We start from the raw sequence: 21,136 nt of genomic DNA, 5'->3' as shown, positions 1-21,136 counted from the left end.
TATGTTCATTTCAAATGGAAAAGACAAGATATTAAAGGAAATTACAGATTTAAGGAAGCAGGGGCTGTAAAGGACTTGATTTATAGCAGAGCTTACAACAAGACCACGATCAATGGAAATCACTGAACATACTGAACATTAAAGCTATGACATTGAATATCTCAAAACTCCATTTTGCTTGTTATCATTATGATTGCAACGTCCCAGATCAAAAACTGGTTCAGAAGAATGACCTTTATCCTCACTGCTTTTACACAGCCTGAACACTGCCTTTCTGCATGAGAATTTTTTTTGAAATAGTCCATTAGTATTTTTCTTTTCTGATTTTGTTTCCCTCATTCAAAATTTCACTCAGCACTGCAAGTACTAGTTAATGCAATGCCTTTCCACATGCTCCGTTTCACTGTCGGCTCTCAGTATCCAGGACTCCAGCATAGTGAGAAAATCTTTGGGAAGCGTCATTTAAACAAAATAAACTGCAGAATTTTTTCCCCTAAAAGGTTTCACAGGCTTAGGGTTTTATACAACAGCTTGTTTTTACAAACTGTATATTCAGGATCCGGTTTAAATTGGTGTCTTGTTTCAGCCACCCTGCCTAAAACATGCATTACTTCCTTTACAGCAACGTGAATTTGTTCACCGTGGCCAACTCATACCACAGTGCATATGCATATATATATATACAGGCATGTGCTGTCTCATCTAAGCTGGCCATCACCAACACAAGGCTCATTCAGCCAGGAGGAGGGTTCCTAAAGCGTTATCTGCACCCGGAGTGGTTTAGTGTTACTGGGCTGAAAGGAAACAGAGAGACATCCTGTTTATAGGCTGTAGAGCCCAATGGATAAACAAGTGCACCTCAGTTAAAGGCAGAGCGGGGCACAGGGAGGGGAACAAAAGGGCAGAAAGAGAGTCTTAGCGGGTGTGCGGACACCAAAATACCAGCCGGGCTGGATGCCGGGCAGCACGACCCGAGGCTGTCCCGTGTGCCGGGGGCTGCAGAATGTACAGAATGTGCCGCCCCGCCGGGGCTGCCGACCCTGCGCGCCCCAGCCCTGCTCGTCTTTCACCCCGGTGCTGGGCCACTTCCTGGCACTCACTGAGGCGACACCGGAGATGTTTTTCCACACCCTCCTCTCCGCTCTCCCAACGCACGCCCACACCACCGAGGCTTTCTGCGCATTTTGTGTTTCAGCTGCCAGCTGGGCACGCTCGGGGTTTTTGCGATGCCACAGTGGGAAGGGTGGTGAGCAGTGTCAGTCGTGCCTCTCTGCTGGCCACCTGGGGAAGCCGAGAGCCTTCCCTTGGCATCTGCTGCTGGCCACGGGCAGAGGTGGACCCTGAGACACAGGGACAGATGGACAGCATCTGAACCAACCTAAGGTCACTGCTGTAAGCCTCATCCCCAGCTACAGCACAGAGGAGACAGTCCCAACACATGTTCCTCACGTTCTCTTCAGTCAGAAAAACACTGGAAGTCCATCACTAGGTTAGAAGGAGGTACCAGATTTATTCTCATTTGAATTACTTGTGTTCATTGGCCTGGCATGAGGGAGTGGGTCAGGGACAGAACTATGGGATGGATGCAAGAAACAGGAGATCTATAGAAAAACCCTACTAACAACCCTCTGCTTCTGACATTGTTCTGTCCACCACTGATGTGATAGAAAAATGTGAAGTTATATCTTGGTCCAGACCCAAGAGCCCCTTGTACCTCTAGCAGGTGTAAACCCACAATACTCCTCTCCTGGACTGCCCTTGATCAGGAAGCAGAAACCCTCTGGCTGTTCAACACCTGCCAAGGCACCAATGCTGTGACCATGGTGACACACAAGGCCAGTTCCATGGAGCTCCAGGCTACCTCCAGCCTCTGCAGCAAACCACCTCCAAATAACACCTCAACTCCACAAAGAGCCAGCAGACAGGGACAACACCCTAACAAAGAAGAGGAAAACTGGGCAGAGAACATGGAAGACCTTATGGGCTCAGACAAATAAGGAGCCCAACAGGGATGTTTCCTACCTGGCCAGTTTTCATGTGAAGCATCTAATCCCACTTTCCACACCTTTGCTGCCCCACTGATCGTTCTTCCCCCTTCACTAGGGAATACAGGGAATGAACCCACATCCATCCTCACCCAGCACAGAAGGGAAAGTTTTGGCTCCCCTGCTCCAGTCACAGAGAAGCATCTCACACCAACTCATAGAGGAGGATTTGAAGAGAGCACTGACACCTCACAGGGCAACCCAAAACAAGAGACCCAGGTCAAGGCTCAGGTGTGACTTCTCACATCCGTTTCCCTTTTGGTTTTTACTGCCTTATTTTCTCTGTAGGTCCAGAAACTCTCTACAATGGGAGGGACAAACCTCAACATGTTCCCCAGCCCTTCCGGTCTGAAAGGCCAAACCCTGTCCTTAGCACGAGCAAGGGAGAATTACCCCTGCGTGTACAAGCAGAGCTTGCTGGTGATGCCAGGATTCACACTCTGAGCACTTCCATCACAACATGGCTGGCACAGCCAATGCTTCACAACCACAACAAAAACACCGCAGTCCTGCAAGGACACACAAGAACAGGACTTGCTCACACTCTGATAAACTGGGGATGAGGCAGTGCTGCCAGGCCCTCAGCTGATGAATTGAGCGGGGCCTGGGGAACCTGAGAGCTATTCCCAAAAGAAAGTCCTGAGCACATAATTTCTCACTTGTTTCCCATCCTACTCTTTGTCTCCTGCAACAGAGACACCTCTGACTCATACCAGGTTTCCACAAGGCCTGACACAACAAGTCAACAGACTCTCCTTGAAATCAAACAACAGCAAGCACAAGGTGATTGTGTCTTGGCCAAGAAGGACCTAGATTCAAGACAGTCCTCAGAGGAACAACTCCAAGGTAAATAAATTTTGATGAACTCCTTTCTCGGCTCTGTGTAGTTCTGATGCCTTTATTTTGCCTTCCTTCCAGCTGGAAAGAAAGTTCATTGAGAATGAAAGCTAGTGACTCGCAGTGAGCAGTGACAGATGCTGCCTGCCTGCATGTGTGAAAAAAACTCTGACAGGCACAAATAACACACCTCACATGTCTTGTGGTGGCAGTGAAGCAATAAATACTCTAATAGACTACTAAGGCTCATAGTAATAATGCTGAGCTCCCTTTGCAGAAGCCACTCCCCATGCCAGATGACATCTGCCATGGTATAGATGTTCCTGGAACAAGGAGATATTTTTAAATCTCTCAATGTGGCATAAAACTGTGAGTGTATCAGCCAAAATACCAGCCATCACAGCGTTTATACATAGCTTTGCACATACCATCTATAGATGGAAACACAGACAGATACATGGTATCTAGCAGCATTACAAACAGACATTCTTCTGCTGGTCTCCAGGACTCGAGAAAAAACTTCCCAGCCAGCAGCTCTGCCCGTGTCATCCCACCCTGTGCAGTTCTCTTCAAGTGTGTTAAGTGCTGTATCTCAATTCTCATCATCAAAAGCCTGTCCCTCCACTTCCCACATGTCCCCTCTCCTACAGGGCAGTGCAGGTGACAGGGTCCCCCATAGCTTTGAGCTCTATACACACACCTTCCAAATGGGCCCCAAAACTACTTCTGCACTGTGACAGGTCCTGAGAAGGGGTTAGAAAATCTTCAAGGCAGTCCAGTTCACTCAGGGACACCTCTGACATGTACAAACTCCAGGCATGGTTTCTACCAGAGGCAGGAATAGAGACATGCTAGTGGGAAAAGAATTTGCAAGCTCCACTAGCAATAGCTCCCCATGGAGCACCTGCAATCACTTCCCAGGAACTCTGCTAGCACCCTAGTTACTGCAGGGGAAAAAGAACAAACAAAAAAGGTTTTTAAAAGTGGCTTCAGGTCCTACAATACATTCTCTCACGAGTAGGAAATGTGCATCAGCACTTCACAAAGAGCACCGCAGCCGTCACACCCAGGGTGATGTTTAAGCTCTTGATACAGTTATCTGCCTAATAATAACCCTAAAGAGCACTCCTTGCCTGGCTGCCTGCCAGACCACATGCAGCCTCTCTGGCCTTTTTATTTTTTTTTTTTTAAGTTTTTTAACTTTGTCAGACATGGAAACGTTGACTCTAAGAAATTCAGCGTCTTCTGTGAAACAGATTGGCTGAGACTTCTTCATTGTTGTGGAAACCATGACTTGGGTGCTGGGGAGGGGAGACAAAGGGGAAAACTTCTGTATTTTGCCTTCACGTGTGCTTTATTTTCTCCTCTGGCAGGAAACAGTGAGACAGACTGACCCAGCTGCCGTCAGCTGCGTTGGAAGTGATTGTATCAGCTCCACCTGCTAAATGTGGGTATTATTCAAGACTGCAAGGACAATGATTTCAGACAAATCAGCAGTGACTGGTGTGTTCTCAAGGGACAAATGCTACACTGGTGCATGACACAAGTGATCCACAACAGTAGGACAACAGTGCCAAGGTTGGGAGGAGGAAGGAAAGTGGGAGAGAGGGATAAACATCTCCACCTGTTTTTCTAGGGAAAAAGAGATATTACAAGGGGAGCATGGATTGTTCGAACATTTCAGAATTTAAACTACATTTCCAGCACTCAGAAGCAACAAATGAACTGCACCAAGAGATCCAGCAGCTACAGCTCAGAGACATGTCCATGTCAAGCTTTCAAAGCCTTATAAACTGGAAAGAGTTCAACATGGTTTCTTTATACTCAGAGAATAACAGCCTCGACAAAACAGCTGTGAGGGCCACACTTTGCCATTCATGCCTGCTATGGATCTGGCCCTGTGCATCACTGAGCTTAGGTGTGGTGTAGCCCCACTGAAGCAGGTCCTGCAGACCACACCTCACAGCTACCTGTCCAAGTAACAAAGGAGCCTCCAACAAACACGTGGACAACAGCACAGGGTAAAGCACAAGAGAGGCATTTTAATGGTGTTTTCAAAAGGAAAAGATAAAAAGGAAAAGGGAAAAAGCATACCTTTGCAAGTTCCAGCACAAGAAGAAAGCCCCAGGTCACTGCTGTAGCTAATGAGAAGGGCGACAGTGGGCTTCAGCAAGACTGTTGTAAACATCCTCATAACTTTTTTTTTTTTTTAATCAAGTGAAATACACACAAACAGCATCATGTCCATAGCTGGCTGCTGCTTTGACATCCATACAGCCAGTAAGACCCTGTGAAGTTTTAATAGGCAGGTCAAGCCTACAAAGATTTTGCTACCACCCTCTCCTGCCTCCACGACGTACCCCGTTCCCCAGTGGTTTTACTCTGAGAACTTCACAAGCTTTCACCACAACTGCTGCTCAGAGAGCAGCCTGCTCACAGACAAAGCACACACAGCTCCAGCAGGAGAGAAGCCCTTTAGCTTATTCTGCATCATATTCTTCCAGGATCTGAGTAAATAACAACATCTCACAAAAACAAATTACATCAGGCACAGGACCCTCGTGACCCAAATGGGTTAGTTTTCATAGGAATTTACCACTTTTACCTCCACACAGCCAGAGAAGTGGAAGCAAGCCAGGGAAGAAGGGCGGCATCGCCCTTTGCAAACACCCAACGAGCCCAACCGAAAACATGAAGCCCAGCTCCTCTGGAGACATCCCCCTGCACACCCCGGCAGGGCAGGCGGCTGCAGATGAAAAAGACCCACCAGGAAAGTTCTTCCGTAGGAGCTGATATTTCAGCTATTAAAAGAAGTTTCTGTTTAAACAGACATTAATTGCATATGCTCAGGAATTTCTCAGCTTTACCACTTAAAAAACACCCAAAGCCACTTTGAGGCTCTTCCTTTTTTCTCTCCCGCCTTTATTTGCTCTGTAAACACATTTGTGTGCGCCCTGGATCCTGTAACGTTCTGCTGCAGTGACAGCAGCTCTAAAACAGAGCAGCAGCAACCTACACATCCCACCAGGGACTGCTGAACATCCTGGGTCTTGCACCTGTAAACACAGCACACCACGATGCAGAACCCCACAGAGCCCATCTCCCAGCACAGGATGAAGCAGAAGATGCCATTGGTGCCATTTGTACCAACAGATAACACTATCAGGAGCACATGCTCACAAACTCAGCCTGCTCCTTTACAGGCTGAAACTCCCCCAACAAAACCCTACCTGTTAGCAGTGGGGTTTGTTTATTAAAGTGCTGTTGCAAGTTTACCCGCAGATCAAGGCCTTGATTGTGGTGGGTGAAAAGATGTGAAATAACTGCAAATACTTTGTAGCCTTTTGAAGAGGCCGCTGAGGTCAGCCCAGTGATACTTCCCATCCCATGCCAGGCAAGAGTGGCAGAGAGCCTCCTGCACACAAATACAATCATGGCCAATTGTTACAGAAGGGCTGGCCATAAAGCTGCTCATGAACATGCCAGGAAGAAGGACAGGACAAATGGAATCATGAAACTTGGATCAATTCTTTGCCTTACCATATACATACTTACACGTAAATGTTTATATACACCTGGCAACATCTGTGCAGCTTTGGGTGAGCTTTGACCCTTCCTGGGCAGTAAACAGACTATAAAATCACTGCCCTAAACACACCTGGAGGCAAGAGAACACCCAGAAGCTCCATCTCCACCCCATCACTGCACAGAGCAGGAAACTTCAGCAAGGACACACCAGTGAAACACCTCTCGAGCCCAGAGGGGCTGCTGGCAGATAGCCCACGATACTTTCTATTATGTCCCTTAATATTGCCTCACATCTCACACATCTGTTGGTCTCCCTCCCCAAAGAGAAGGCTGGGAGTGACTCCTCTCGTCAAACTGGTCTGCTCCATGCCTCAAGCAACATGAAATCTCCTGAGAGCAGCCAGGAGTCTCTTTCCCCTCTGAAATCAGGTCACCTCCACCACGCTCAATCTCAGCCCACCCAGAAAGTAAAGTCTGAACCAAAACTCAGACACCCTTTGGCTGGGCATGCCACCACCACTAACCCCAGCAAATCAGCCTCTGCAGCACCTCACAGAAGTGGGGTTAGGAGAGGGGAATCATTTTTGGCAATGAAAATGTAATGGAACATTTTGTATCCATCGATCGTGGGATGAGTCATGTTTAGAGCAATTCGCCTCCTCTTCCCCTCACTTCCCCACCCCCAAATTATGGACTGCAAGAAATGAGTAGAGATAATGGGCAATTTCAGATGTTCTGAACTCAGGTTTCTCTCCTGCTAGAACAGCATGCCGTGACAGTGGATGGACTGAGCTCCAGAGATACCCTGCATGTTCCCACACCTTACACTGGCTACAAAAGAACTGAGTCTAACAGGCAGCTAGAAAAGAACTAGAAGGATGGGGGGCTACTTTGTGGATGAAATGAGGAGTTGGAAGGAAGATCTGAACAGGATCAACAGTAAAAGGAGACAAAAAAATAAATAGGGATCAGACAAGCCTCAGAAAAAGATAAGCAAGTTGGAGGTACATTTCTACATACTCACACACACACACACACACCCCAATCTCTGATTTGCTGTCTGAGTCTCTAGGGGACAAACTAACTTCGACGGTATAAAGTAGATGACAAGCTGCTTATGCACTTGCCTATTAACATTTGGCAGTGGGACACAGACACTATGTGACCACCCAGCACCCCACCACATGGGGCCTTCAAGCCTGGCCAGGAGATCTTCTAGCTCCGCACTCCAGCCAGGACCAGTACACTCCATTCAGAGAAGAAACTGGTACCTCATACCCTGGGAGATGACTAATTGCAGTAGCTGAGTTATGGCATAGCTTTTAACACACAACGAAGAGACATTAAGGTCATCTTAACTCTCATGTACACCATCCCCTCCCACAGCAGACTTGCTGCTCTTTTTTTCCTCCTACTCCTTTTCTCACTTTCTACCCTCCCCTTCAACATTCTTTCCTTTCAGGTCTTCTCACCTCCCTCCATACCCATTTACCTTCCTCTCTCTATCCACTCCTCCAGCACTTGAAAAATCCTTCTCATCACCCACAACTCCCACAGCAAAAGCCCTTCTCTTCCAGGAATCTGCTTTATCTGGAGTTTGATCTCCAGCAATTACCTGTGCTAACCCTCCACAGACCTCAAGTGCACATTTGTCTGCCTGTCTTTGCAGAATCTTTAGGACAAGGATTGTCATCTTCCCCACTTGTAAAGCACAGGATACATTTATTGGGTGAGTAAGAGATAATTACACCACCTCAGCATTTCAGAGTATCTCAGTGTGGGTTCCCTTGGTGTTTGCCTTCCCTCCACAGCAAACTAATCTACCTGTAAGACTTTTTCTTCCTTATATCTGTTACAAGGTTATCACTTGAATTTATCTGCATTTTTCAAAAAAAGTTGAGACAGGGAGGTGGGGAAACAAAGGGCCTTTACCAGCCCAGTTCAACCTCAGCTCAAACCCTGAGATGTAGAGGAGTTTGTGGGAGCACCACAGGGAGAGACCACAGCCAGAAATAACTCACTGGGATTATTTCAAACCCCACATCGCACTTCTGTTCAGTCTTCAGTAGGTTTTTGGACAAGCAGACACACACGGCTGTTTGGTCAGGGAGCAATTATTAAATCTACATCCAATCCCACCAGCTGACTGCGTGTCTGCCTTTGGAAGGAAGCTGGAAAAAAGGCAAGTAGACTGCTGAGATGCAGAACTGGGGTAAGGAAATAGAAATTACAAAGAAAAGATTACCCACAACACACAGGGTGTCCAAAGGTCACTAAGAGGCAGCCTGGGCTTCAGTGAATAAAAACATCAAAACAGGGAAAACAAAACCCTCCACCTGTGTCACAGCCCATGCACGGAACTGGGCTGGTTGGCTGGAACCACAGACATCCAGGATGGGGAATTTGCGTAACAGGTGGAGCACTTCTCAGGAATCAAGGTGATAAAACACTCATTCAATTAAAGTAAGAGGGCAAAAGTACTTGCTAGACTGAGTTCACTGAGTTGAGATACAGAATCAGCTTTTAGCAGCATGAAAACCTAAGCTGTCTGGGATTTCTGCTCTCTGGCTCCCTGCACTCCTCCACCATGTGGATTTCACCCTGTCTCCCCACACACATCAGCCTCTCACCTACATGAGGACATTGCTCCAATCACTTCAACACACCCATCCCCAGTGCCCTCCCAGCTTTCAGAAATACTTCACTGGGAACATGCTCAAAAGGCACATCCTTCTCCACCCCTGCAGCCCTAACAGCCTCTACAAGGTTATCTGTTGCAGCTTTCTGACACTTGCACATCTCAGCAGCAAATTAGCTGGTAACTAGCAAAGCACTGCAGGAAGCACACGTGTCAGGAAGCCTATGTGATAACACCAGTGTGCTGTGAGAAACCTCATCCAGATCCGCGGGAAAATTTACAATTTTTGTTACTGGTTTCACCTGAACTCACCAACTACCCACAAGACTACACAGCAAACAGGGAAGTCTCCAAGCAAACAACAGTGGGGCATTCAAATCCCCCTGTGCTTAGACATGGTCACCAAATCAGCAACAAGAAAGACACAATGAAAACTAAGAACGTAAGTCAATCACCTAGAAAATAAGGGGAGACCATGTAAGAACACCAAGCCAACAAGCACCCCCCTTCCTTCACACGGAATCACCTTCCTGCATAGCAGCCTTTCACCCAACAGAGATGGAAGAGCTGGTGCTTAATGCTGACCCTGGAAACTTGCCCAGAAGTTTTTACATCGCTCAGCACCCTGTGCATAAAAGGGCAGCAGCGGTGACACTCCTGGTGAACTCCTGCTGGCCAAGCTGTCTGGCAGGTACAGCTAAAAAAGCCGGGTTTGGAAAATACTGCCTTTTTATAGCTTATCTCAGTGCAGACAGCTGCCTCACACCTCTTGAAATAGCAGGATTTAACAGCCATGTTTGCAGGGACAGATTTTAAAGGTTCCATCTTCTAAGAAACAACCTACACATTCAGAAACAGGAGGCCAGATTTGTTTTGATACTGGAACCCCCTTCCATATGCTAAGCATACCCACGGATTTGCAAAAACCCTGCTCTGAAAACGGGATGTTCATTCAGCAACAGGCGACAGGCAACTTGCATTTGCCTTCCTATAGAGTCTGTTTCCAGCACAATCAGTAGCGAAGTAGCAACATGATTAGGCTGATATTGCCTTTTGCTGAAAATTGTTGGCATTTTAGAAGCAAAACAGTGGTGGAGGAGAGCATTAAACACTGGAAAAACAAGACTAATAACTTAAATACAAATACCCCACAGGCACAGCCAATCAGCACTTCTCTGTCGTTCCTCTTAAGGTGGAGCAAGTCAGGATGAGATCCCAAAGCATTGTTTTAATTTGCTTGCAGTGATAAGGACTGAGCCAAGAGATTCCCTCCTGAATCAATCCCACAACTGCAAACCCCACTCCAGGAGTCTGGAGGAGCTTCTTCTGCCTCCTCAACTCTATCATGCTGCTGAGTGCATGAGTGATAATGTTATTTTCCTACCTTTTAGTAATAATAATCTTTTTTTAGATAAAAAAGCATCAAATTCCCACATATTTAACACTGGAAGTGCTGATGCTAAGTATGTAAATGGCTCTGAATCTAACAGAGCCTTGCAAAATTTCCATGGTACCACCTTTTACTAGCAATAGTTGGACCAGTTGACTACAGCATCTTTCTCATCAAGAAATTTTTAAACTTTTTTTTCAAACTGAATGAAGGGGTACAACAACCTGCTGTGAAATGACCAAAATTCCTATGCAAACAACTCATTAGAGGTGTTCAAATGCAATTTAAATTACTAGTTGTTAAAGTGCTCCTCAATTTCATGGTAAGTTTCCAAGCAAAATTACATGCTATGTACTATTTAATTGATTGTTTTCTACTTCTTAACATCCATTTATTCCCTCCTCCTGTCCCTTTCTTAATTTCAAGGGATGATAATGACTTTTCAGGGAAGAAAGGGAAACAGCAAATGGAGTTGAAGAAGGATTTACCTGAAGAACAAGGATGTAGGAGGGAAGTGGCTGCCAAAAACAGGCAGCTTCACCAGAACTTGTCCCTCTGATATTTTTGCAGTAGGGGTGTGAGACAGCACAGCACAAGGATTCTTTTCCTCTCCACCACAGGCAGCCAGGTTTCTGAAACCTGATATTTCTTTAAAACATTATCCTCCTCCACCAGGACAAACAGTAAGCAGAGTTAACTATTCAAGGACATCAGCAAAGCAACAAGAGCAACCCATTTCCTCCTTCTGGGCAGGTAGTCTTTGAACCAGCACACTCACTGGAGGCAAACAAGTTGCTCACACTTGGAGATCTCATCCGAAATGCAAATACCTAACTCACAGGTGAACACAGTCACCCCCAAAGCTGATTGAAGAATTAGGCTGTGAGTGAGACCACCTGCTGTGTGACCAGCTGGTAGAGGAGAACGTGTGTGATAAAGCTAATAACAACAGACATTTGTTAAAAGCCTGCACTCCACTCAGATCCCAGGAAAGAGCAATCATACAATTAGGTGAGGTGCCATCTGGATATTTCTAATGTAACAGTATGTATTGAGATCATGTCACCCACTAGCAACATAGATCAACTTTATGAAGTATGCAATGTCTCTTGGTTTACCTTTAAGCAACTGATGCAGAAATATTTTGTGCTCAGAAAATTATGACTTTATTAGAGAGATGGGTTTAACAGCATCATTCTACCCAAGGGCCACAAAGCACTCACCTGTGTCTGCAGGAGCTGAGCACAAAGCATCACAAGAAGTACAGAGATTTGCACTTTTCCCAAATCTGCTATACAGTGCCCTAATTTCTATGCCTCCACACCACAGTAACACCACTTTCCTCAGCCTTCAGGCACAATTTAGAACTTAAAGGATCCAAAATCTTTGCCTAAAGAAATGCAAAGTATAAGATGTGCAGAGGTTTGTAACCTTCACTCCTTCCATGCCCACATGTGCTAGTCCTGTGCTATCTCTTACCTGCTGTAGGGTACATACACCCAGCCCTTAGTGCATACTGAGTTCCCTCAGAGCAGTCAAATCAGTGCTGGTGTAACCCCTTTGCCAACTATGCTGTGACAGCCCTGGACTGACCAGGGCAACAGCCAGGATGAAGGATTGGCTGTGAACCAGACCTCCCTACATGTCCTTTGAGTTTAACACATCGTTAAAAGAGATTGAGAGAAGCTTCAGAAAAGCAGGCATGGAGCTCTCTGAACACTCTTGAGGGCCAGTGCCATGGAAGGCTTCTCAGGCTGGAGTGTTTACTTGGTGACAGGCTAGAGGAGGAAAAAAAAAAATCTTTAGACAGCTGTATTAATTTACAGGTCAGCCCTTAATGGCTTTGTTTCTGGAGCAGGAGAAAATCCTTTGTGGATCCTGGATAGCATCAGTGGTCACTGAATCTGCTCAGGTCCTGGAGAAACACCAGATGGAGAGCCCTGGCAGCCTGCAGTCCCAGCCATGGGCATCGCCTTGTCGTCCAGAGCTCCCCCAGCTCTGCCCAGCACCCAACAGGAAAGGGGGGCACAGGCAGCACATGGGGAGCTCATCCTTCACAGTCTGTCCAGCTCTCAAGTCCCATCCTCGCAGGGGTGAGTTGTTGCACAGAGAAGAATCAGCACGAGAACATTAAGAGTCACAAAGTGCTTTCCCAGACATGCCAGACTAGCCCTGCCCGGACCACTGGCTTATGGCACCCAGGCACTGCTCATCCTTGTCTTCCAACAAACAGCACGTCCTGGCGAGCAGGAAAGGGAGGAAACTGCGAGGGGAACAGAACATCATCATTTCCAGTCCCACCGTGCTGTTCCCAAAACACCAAGCTCAGCCACAGGCAGCTGGTGAAGCCTGGATGTGCCACATCCATGTGCCACCAGAAGCACGGCCATCGCACAGGGCCACGTGTGCACACACAGAGGCCAAGCACAGCATACAAGGAGCAACACAGACCATGGTCCCACTGCCAGAATTCCACAGCTTGGCACCACCATGCACGACAGAGGATGAGTGTCTGCTGGAGGAGTCATTGGGCTGAGGCTTCAGGTGCTGTGACAGCTCCATATACACGTCCCCAGGGCCCTGTTTCCTAACCCATCACCTCCCCTGCCTGTTTAGTCTGAGCACTCTTTAGGACAGCAGTTCTTTCCTTTGCACCAAGCTCAACCTAGCCAGGCCCTGACCCCAAAAGCTGCAGTAATCCAATCAGCCTTCTGAAACAACAAAGATTAAAATGCAGCTGAACTCTACAAAGCCCCAGCATGTCCCAGTCACAGAAAAGGCTCCAGCAGTCCTTCATCACTTTTTGTGGCCCAGTGTTTTTTATCACACATCCATCCTCATGCAAACTATCTTTCCCTGTACAGGACAATCAAGACAGTTTTGTACCTCAAAGACCCACTGCAAATCCACATCTCTGGAAAAACCAATGAGAATTAAGCCCTCTTTAATAGGGCAAATAAAAATCAACAGGAGGTTTAACTTTTTAACAAAGGTCTTAAATTTAAGATAGAGAGTATGAACTAACAGCTCTGAAGAAGCCTAAAAATACCAGTTACCTGAGAAGATACAAGGATTACTAACCAGCATTGGGAACTATAAAAGGGTTTTCACCAATGCCCCTCCAAAGTAAAAGGATGAAGTGCAGTGCTTTCCATCTGAGGCACAGGACTGGCTGCTCCATGACCCCCAGAGCAGTGTTAAAAGCACTCTGTACATGTTACATGCTCCAAATGACAAGAGGAATGCAGGATGGTGGATCTCTGCTCCAGATTCCCCAGCATGGTTTTAGCTGCCATGAATAAAACAGGAAGCAGAGTATCTTCCAGGTTCCCCCCACACTCCTGACTGTCTGGATGAACTGCAGCTTCCTTTCAGGAAATAGAAAGGAAAGAGCAGGAGGAGAAGGAGGGAGGAAAAAAAAAAAAAAAAAAAAAAAAAAAAAAAAAAAAAAAAAAAAAGGCAGCCAGCTACAATATCAGACAGATTAAAAACTTAACACTAAGGAAAAATACAGAACAACAGGAAAAAAACAGACTCTCAAACTTTATACAGTTATAGTAGCTAAACTTCAACTAAGAGAACAGAGTTAAATATTAACATTTGAGAGAAATATACCCATGTGTTATGCAGCCTTTTAACACACACTTTTGCTTAAGAGACAGAAATCATACTTAAGCTATGTTTTCCTTGCTGACCACATGAATATACCCTCCTTTAACTCCACAGTGCTCTGCTGCCTTGCTGCACTAACCAGTGAAACTAAAAGAAAAAGCATGACTGAATGAGAACTGGCTTAAATTATCTTTATTCCTACTCCTGAAGAAACATTTTGCCTTTGAGACCAATCCACTAAGCCAACTTTCCCTGCTACAGAAGGTTTCATTGGGTCCCTTGCTGTTGATCCACATGCCTGCCTCCACCAGCAATGCACACATTTTGATGCAATCCATCTGACTAAACAAAACAAAACAAAACAAAACAAAACAAACAAAAAAAAAAAAAAAAAAAAAAAAAAAAAAAAAAAAAAAAAACCAAAACACCAAAACAACCCAAGTTGCTTGCTATAACTGCAATGATGCACTTACCAGCATTCAGACAACGTCCTTTGCTAACATGCTTCCCTCTCGAGCACATCAAATTTGGAACAAGGTCCAGGAGCAAGAGAGAACTGAAAACTGACCACAACAAGCTTCCAAAACAAGAAAGGGGGGGGGGGGGGATAAAAAAAAACCTTACTACAGGAATTCAAATCCTGCTTCCACCAGACCCTGAGTCACCTCCCCTCCCTTGCAATAGATCAGAGCAATGGGTAAACATTTCCAAATATGGAGATCAAAACTCCAAAGGATGTAAAAAAAAAAAAAAAAAAATCACCCTTCTCTCCCTGGCTTTGGCACAGGGATGACTTGCCTCTCTGAAGTATGAGCTGAGCACATTGCCTTTGCTGACCTACACATAGCCTGGACATGAGGCCACACATAATCACCTTCAACTGTGCTTCGGAGCCTTCTGGTATGATGGGTGACACTGCATCCCTGTCCCCTACGAGGGAGGCACAGTGAGAGTCAGTGGGAGCAACTCCAGGAGCTGTTGCTGCTCAACCCCTGCAACAAACCTCTTTCTCATCCCTCAACTCACCAGCAGAAAACCCCCTAAAACTGCTTTTTGGAGTGTTCTTGGAAGACAAATAGGCAGATTCAGGCTGTGGTTATAGCAACACCAGCTTGGCCCAGAAAAGGCAGGCTCAACCATCAGTCACACCACATCCCACACTGCTGCTCACCTGGCACAGGCAAATCTCCACTGACCTGGCTCATCAAGCTAGTGCTTTACAAAGAGCATGTATTTGAACTTGCGCTATGGAAAACAAAACACAAAAACAAAAGGCAGCTCTGCAGAAAGGCACAAACTGAAGGACAAGACAAGAGATTCCTGCAGGTACAAGGAGTCCCAGGATGGCAGCACCCATCAATCCCTGCTGGGACACACAGCACTGTATCCCATCTCAGGTGGGAACTGGGGAACACCCAGCCTCCCTACCCCTGGAAAACAGACTTGAATGTCAATGCTCAAACCCACAAACCAAGTTTAAGAGGCAGTTTTCTTAGAGGGCATAACTATCCCTGCAGAGCCTGCATGCACACCAGAGCAACATCCCCATGCCAGCACTGCCACAAGCATCAGTGCTCAGCAGCAAAGGCTGACCTGCAGGCAGCAGGAGCTGACTCTGCCTGCCAGCATGGGACAGCAACCTCCTGGTAGCTGCAGCCATCGCTCCAGGGGCAGGCAGCCTCTCAGGAATGTGCACAGCAGGACATTTTCAAGGCAAACAGGCTGCCTAGGCAAGGCAATCCAACCAGACCAGAGTGATTCCCCAGCGCCACCCACAAGATGCTATTGAATTTATAGGGAAGGAATTCCAGAGCTGACTCTGCCCATGTATGGCCAAAACAAATTGTAAAAAAGTGACATTACAGTACATCTGGCTTTCACTGGTACTGAAGCACAAGCTTCGGGAGGAGCTGAAATCCTGCAGTGACAGAGGCTCTGCAATGACCTCCAGGAATTGAACAGTGGTCAGGGCCTGTGACAGCAGGAGTTTAGCACCCACAGGTGACAGAAAACATTTAAACCATTGCTTTAAAAGGTAATAAAGTTCTCTGCCTTTAACACCCACATTTAACTCTGTGTTCCATCCACTGCAAAAAAAATCCACCTTGCCAGGCAGCACCAGCACACGCTCATTACACTGGTGGTCAAAAAGGCAGCTTTAAAGAACCAACAGTCCAAGTGGCACTAAGTGGCACACAGGACAACCTCAATGCATTGCAGGCTGGGACTTACTCTCCATGGGCAGCTGATTAATCATTTTTCCAAAAGCCCACTAAAACCTCTCACAGGAGCTGTGTGCCAGCAGCAGGGTCACCCAGAGATTTCTCCATGGTCAGAAACAGGAGATACTCTCAAAACCAATGTGATGTGTCGGGTCAGTGCAGGTATTACCAACTCCGATTCAAGTTTTCCAGCCCTTTGCAGAAAACAATTCCTAAGGTATTGCTTTTTATAAGGACAAATAGTGGAATGAAGTAGAGAATTGTCAAAGTCAAGGAAAGGAACAAAAGCATGGAAGGGGAACATCTGGAAGTGCAAAACCCCATCATAGGCACAGACCAGCCCTTATAGCTCTGGTGTCCCACCAGAGATGATCAAAGTTCTCCCTAAGAGTTAAATGCCACCACCTTGCCTGCCCTGCCAGCAGAGAAATATTAGCTGTGTCAGCATGAGAGGCAGAGGGCTTACAGAATGGGAGAGGAATGCAGGCTGCAGTGGCACACATGGTGGGGACAGGGACACAAAACCCAGGGGGAATGAGGGCTGCTCACACTGCCTTTGCCTTTGAACAGGAGTCAGGCAGGGTAGTTTTATGGCTCTTGGGGTTGAAACCGGGAACTAATGCTTTTGTAACCTTAGAGGGACTTCCATTTCAGCAGCAAAAAGAGCTGTTAAGAAGGGGTGGGAGCACAGGGGCTTGAGCAGATGAGGACAAGCCATTTCCCAGCTCCTGGCAGGCAGCCTAGCACTGCTTTTCAGCGTGTGCAAGTTATACCCATTGAACCAGGAACAGGCACATGTCTCTTCTGGGTTGTGCTTGCTGATGGGAGACCACAACACGGCTACTCCCCCAGCCTGACTTTCCCCAGGACAGCACTAGAATCTCCCCTCCTTTTCCCAGCTGAAATGGCTTTATATCCTCTCCCCTGCTACTGTGCTCACTTTAAACAGAGGCACCCAAACATCTGTGTTCAGTGACTCTGCTTCAGAACACCTTCCACCCCAAACAACCCAGAGGAGAGAAACCAGAGGGATGGAGATATCCATGTCCAACCATAGCCTAACCAGGAGCTCCCTGCTACATGGCAACACAAATCCTCCTCCTTGCCACAGTACTGAGCTTGGGAAGCGAAACCTTGGGGTCCTAGGAAAAAATCCAACTCAAGCCTCCTGCACAGCAGTACAGATTGTTGTTATAAAGCAGCCACTGGGTCAGGGGTGGCTAATTTAAATGAAAAATTACAAATTACATAAGGAGGATGACTGAGAATATTTGATTCATAAAAACATCTTGAAGGGGCAGCGAACAAAGGGATTGCTGCAGAATCACAGGGACACAGACCATATGCAGATAGCAAGGATCAGGGATGCTCAGACATACACATGCACAACCACGCACACAAACACCTGCTCCTCCACCATGCACAAAGGCAGATTTAGGACTTGCAAGCTGAAGTCCTGTGCAGTCAAAAGCCAGTACAAATGTTTGTGACAGTTCCACAGGCAAAGGCAAAAAACCGGGTGCAGAGGAATAAATATAGAAAGAAGTCAGGCAGGCAAAGCAGGTGCTGGCTTGTAAAACCTTGGCCAGAAAGGCTCCCCAGGAGGTTGAATCTGGTAGTTTTGCAACAGCTCCACAGAAAGACAGAAGAGACAGAAAGAAAAAAAGAGAACATGAATGCATATGCATTCTTTAATCGCCATATATAGTATATACAGACATTTGGTACATACACCCCCAAGCTCTCATATGCCACTGTATAGTATATACTATATATGCATTGCCATCTTTGTTTCCATGTGCCTACACTTGTACAGCCTGTGTCTGTGTATGCATTTCTGGTGTGTGCATTTGTCATTACCCCCACGTCGCCTCTCCGTGCGTGCTATGACAGAGCCTGTCTAAAGCCTCAGCACCACAGCCTGGGGTGACTTCTGGGCACTCACAGCCTCTCACTGCCGAGCCCTTCCCCACCAAAGCCTCTGGGTGTAAGCACCACCAGGGAACCATCAGTTTGTCTTGCATTTTCTGGTGATCCCACTCTCCCTCCAAACTTTGAGAGCCATGAACAAGGTGCCGGTGTCAGAGAAGCCTGACATCCTTCTTGTCCCTCGTGCCTGTGAATTGTGTTTACATACCAGTTCTCACACTGCACAGCCTTACTGGTGGGATGAACTCAGAGCAGGGCGTTTGGAAACACGCAGGCTCCACCAGACTCACGACTTCAGGTTTCTTTTCCAGCCCTGAAAAGAGAGACACTTGAGTGATGCACACTGGATGGGCTTCCCAATGGCTTGTCTCCAAAGCCAGCAGTTTAACCCACACAGTTTCTGGGAAATGCAGCATTTTCCTCCCCAGCTTTCTTAAGCACGAGTGTCCATACTTCTGGACTCCTTTCAGCACCTCCAAAAGCAAGACCCACCACCCTGAACTTGACCAGTGACCAGCAATGACCAGAAATGTCAGCTGCCAGAGTCTGGCCAACAACTCATACTTCCTCAAGTCACCGCTACTTTACAACTCTTAATGCCATTGAGAAGGGAGAGGGATAAGGACATGCCAAATGAGGCATAAAATAAGAGAATAGGGTGAACCATCACTCACCTCTGGCCTTGGGCACAGTGAGGGAGCTAGATGGTGCCATTTAAGGCATTCTGAAGCTCATGGGGTTACCATTACTGTGAGCAGAGCTACAGCACCAGCCCTCCCCCTCAGCACAGCCTTTTCTCTCAGGAAGTCTGTACAATTCCCAGTGGGGACTATCTCACCCTTTCCTGAAGCTGAGAAGCAGATACCACCTTTTCTTGATGTGACCTGCTCAATGTTGTGTTTCCCCCTTCTGCAGATGATGAAGTTAGAGCAGAGGGACAGCGAGACCACGTGGCCACCTTTTGACAGCTGGCATGGGACATGCCAGGACATGTCAGGGTGCATCCTACAGGGACCAGCAGCATTTGAAGCACACACTCCTTCCTGTCCCCATCAGCCCCTGGCCAGCATCCTGCCCCAGCCACATCCTGGTCGCTCTAAAGCCCTAGCCCATGACAAGCACAGGCTTGTCATCACAGCTCAGCAGAGAAAGTTTCTGCTATTTGCTGCTGTCACTCTGGAAAAGCTTGGTTCAGACTTGTTTGTTGTACCTGTGCTGTTCATGATGGTGCACGTGAGCCCACAAATCTACAAACAAGGAGCAGAATACGTTGGTGGCTCATGGTCCAAGCCCCTCTTCCCTGCTACACAGGGAGATGACTTCCTGCCCTTCCAACACTCCCCTTGTCCTCACACAACGTCTGAGGCTATGACAGCCAGGAGAGCAACAGGGCTTTTGCCTCTTCCAAGCAGTGGCAGGTGCCCATTGTACCAACACCACCAGAGCACAGTGAGCTTCATTCTGACCCAACTTGATCCCATGGTCCCTGTGCTGGCACCCAGCCCTGATTCCCCACAGGAACAGGCAGTTCTGAAAGTCCTCAGGACCATCAGAGGTCCCCGCAGGTGTTACAAAGACCAAAACAACTGGAAATTGCAATGGCCTCTCCCACTCACTGCAGGGATGAAGATGAGTAACTGCAGAGGTTTATTGCTGATGAACTCAGCCAAAGAGCAATTTCTCTCCATCCATCAACGAGGAGACAAGTACAAGCAAATATTATGGTTGTGCATGTTTACTTTTCATTTTAAAATGATGTAGAGTTACATACAATTTAGGTCCTTCCCACAGGCTCCTGGCAAAATGCCCTTCAGTCTTATCTGCAAAGGCAGAAGACAACAACACTCCCCTCTGATTCCAACACTATTTCAGTTCAACTCAGAACAGCACCTCCAGGAGCTCCAGGTAAGACAATAGCTCTTGGGACCCAATCTGTGTTTTAAAAAATCTTGGCTCAGGATTGCCTCTCACCAGGTTTAACTCACAAAATGTTTACATGATCAGTGATAGGATGTGGCCAGCTGAACTGCATCTTCCTGGCTTTGTTTCCCACATCAGCTGTCCCTGTCACCTGTGACTGGGGTTCCTGCAGCAAGGTGAGCAGGATACCACAGACCCTCCCTGAGGCATCCAGCTGAAAACTTGCTGTGAAACCACCCTCTCAGCAGCAAGTGAGGCCCAGCATCCCACTGATGCCCAGGCAGGCACTCCAGGAACTCCCTCTTGGCAGCACATCCACAGGTGAGCAGGACAGGGACAGCCTGACTGGCACAGCAATATCCACTGGAGCCAGTCTATCAAACCACTTCATTAAAGACAAAATGGTCAGAAGCAGTTCATTCACTCACTGGCTGACAATACTGATGCTGTATTACTGACAGTAACAATCAATGTTTCTAAAGAAAAAAAAATTAAATTACCATACAGTACAGAAAGCAACTTTTTCTGTTTGCAGATTTAGATCTAAACCCAGCAGTTTACAATGCCTGAATTTAAGCATCAGTTCTGTGTTATGGCTTCAGTTTTCTTAGATTGTTCAGATTTTTCAGGAACGGACAGTGGAAAAACCTCTGCAAGAATTCCAAGTTTCAAAGAGCAGCAGTCAGCACTTTCAGACAAACAGGCGTCCCTAACATAACTCCACAGTGGCCACGTAGAAATGGAAGTAACCAGACACCATAGTCCCCTTAAATGAAAAATCTTACCTGTGAAAATGACTTCAGCTAATTACACTTCTCCTAGAACAGCCTGGTTTGAACAGCATCTGTTTTTCTGACTACTCAAAAGCTGCATTCACTTTTAATCCCCTTTACACTTGAAAGTGTTACCAATATTTAGAGTCTATTTATTACTATTATTAATTTTAAATTAGCATAGCTGCACTTGTTGAACCCAAGTGCAAACACCAGTTGAAGTGGGATAAAGTGGCCTCGTG

The 21,136-nt window shown here is 46.8% G+C and overlaps 1 protein-coding gene across 8 annotated transcripts in view; it reads right to left on the bottom strand.

Moving 5' to 3' along the window:
* Positions 1-21,136, bottom strand: part of LPP (LIM domain containing preferred translocation partner in lipoma) — a 334,290-nt gene that overhangs the window by 293,853 nt on the left and 19,301 nt on the right. For 3 of the 8 annotated variants that reach the window (XM_083868545.1, XM_083868544.1, XM_083868551.1), the window contains exon 2: positions 18,410-18,514. The gene's annotated coding sequence lies outside the window, so the exon portion shown is untranslated. Of the gene's footprint in view, positions 1-10,926; positions 11,038-13,519; positions 13,599-14,523; positions 14,628-18,409; positions 18,515-19,039; positions 19,101-21,136 lie in introns of those variants that run through there. The other 5 variants (XM_083868547.1, XM_083868550.1, XM_083868546.1 and 2 more) reach the window with 4 other exon arrangements.

This window comes from Zosterops lateralis (genome assembly GCF_965231275.1).
Source record: "Zosterops lateralis genome assembly, chromosome: 10".
Taxonomy (NCBI): Eukaryota; Metazoa; Chordata; class Aves; order Passeriformes; family Zosteropidae; genus Zosterops; species Zosterops lateralis.
Note: the sequence above shows the minus strand (reverse complement) of the source record. Positions and strands in the feature narration are given on the sequence as shown.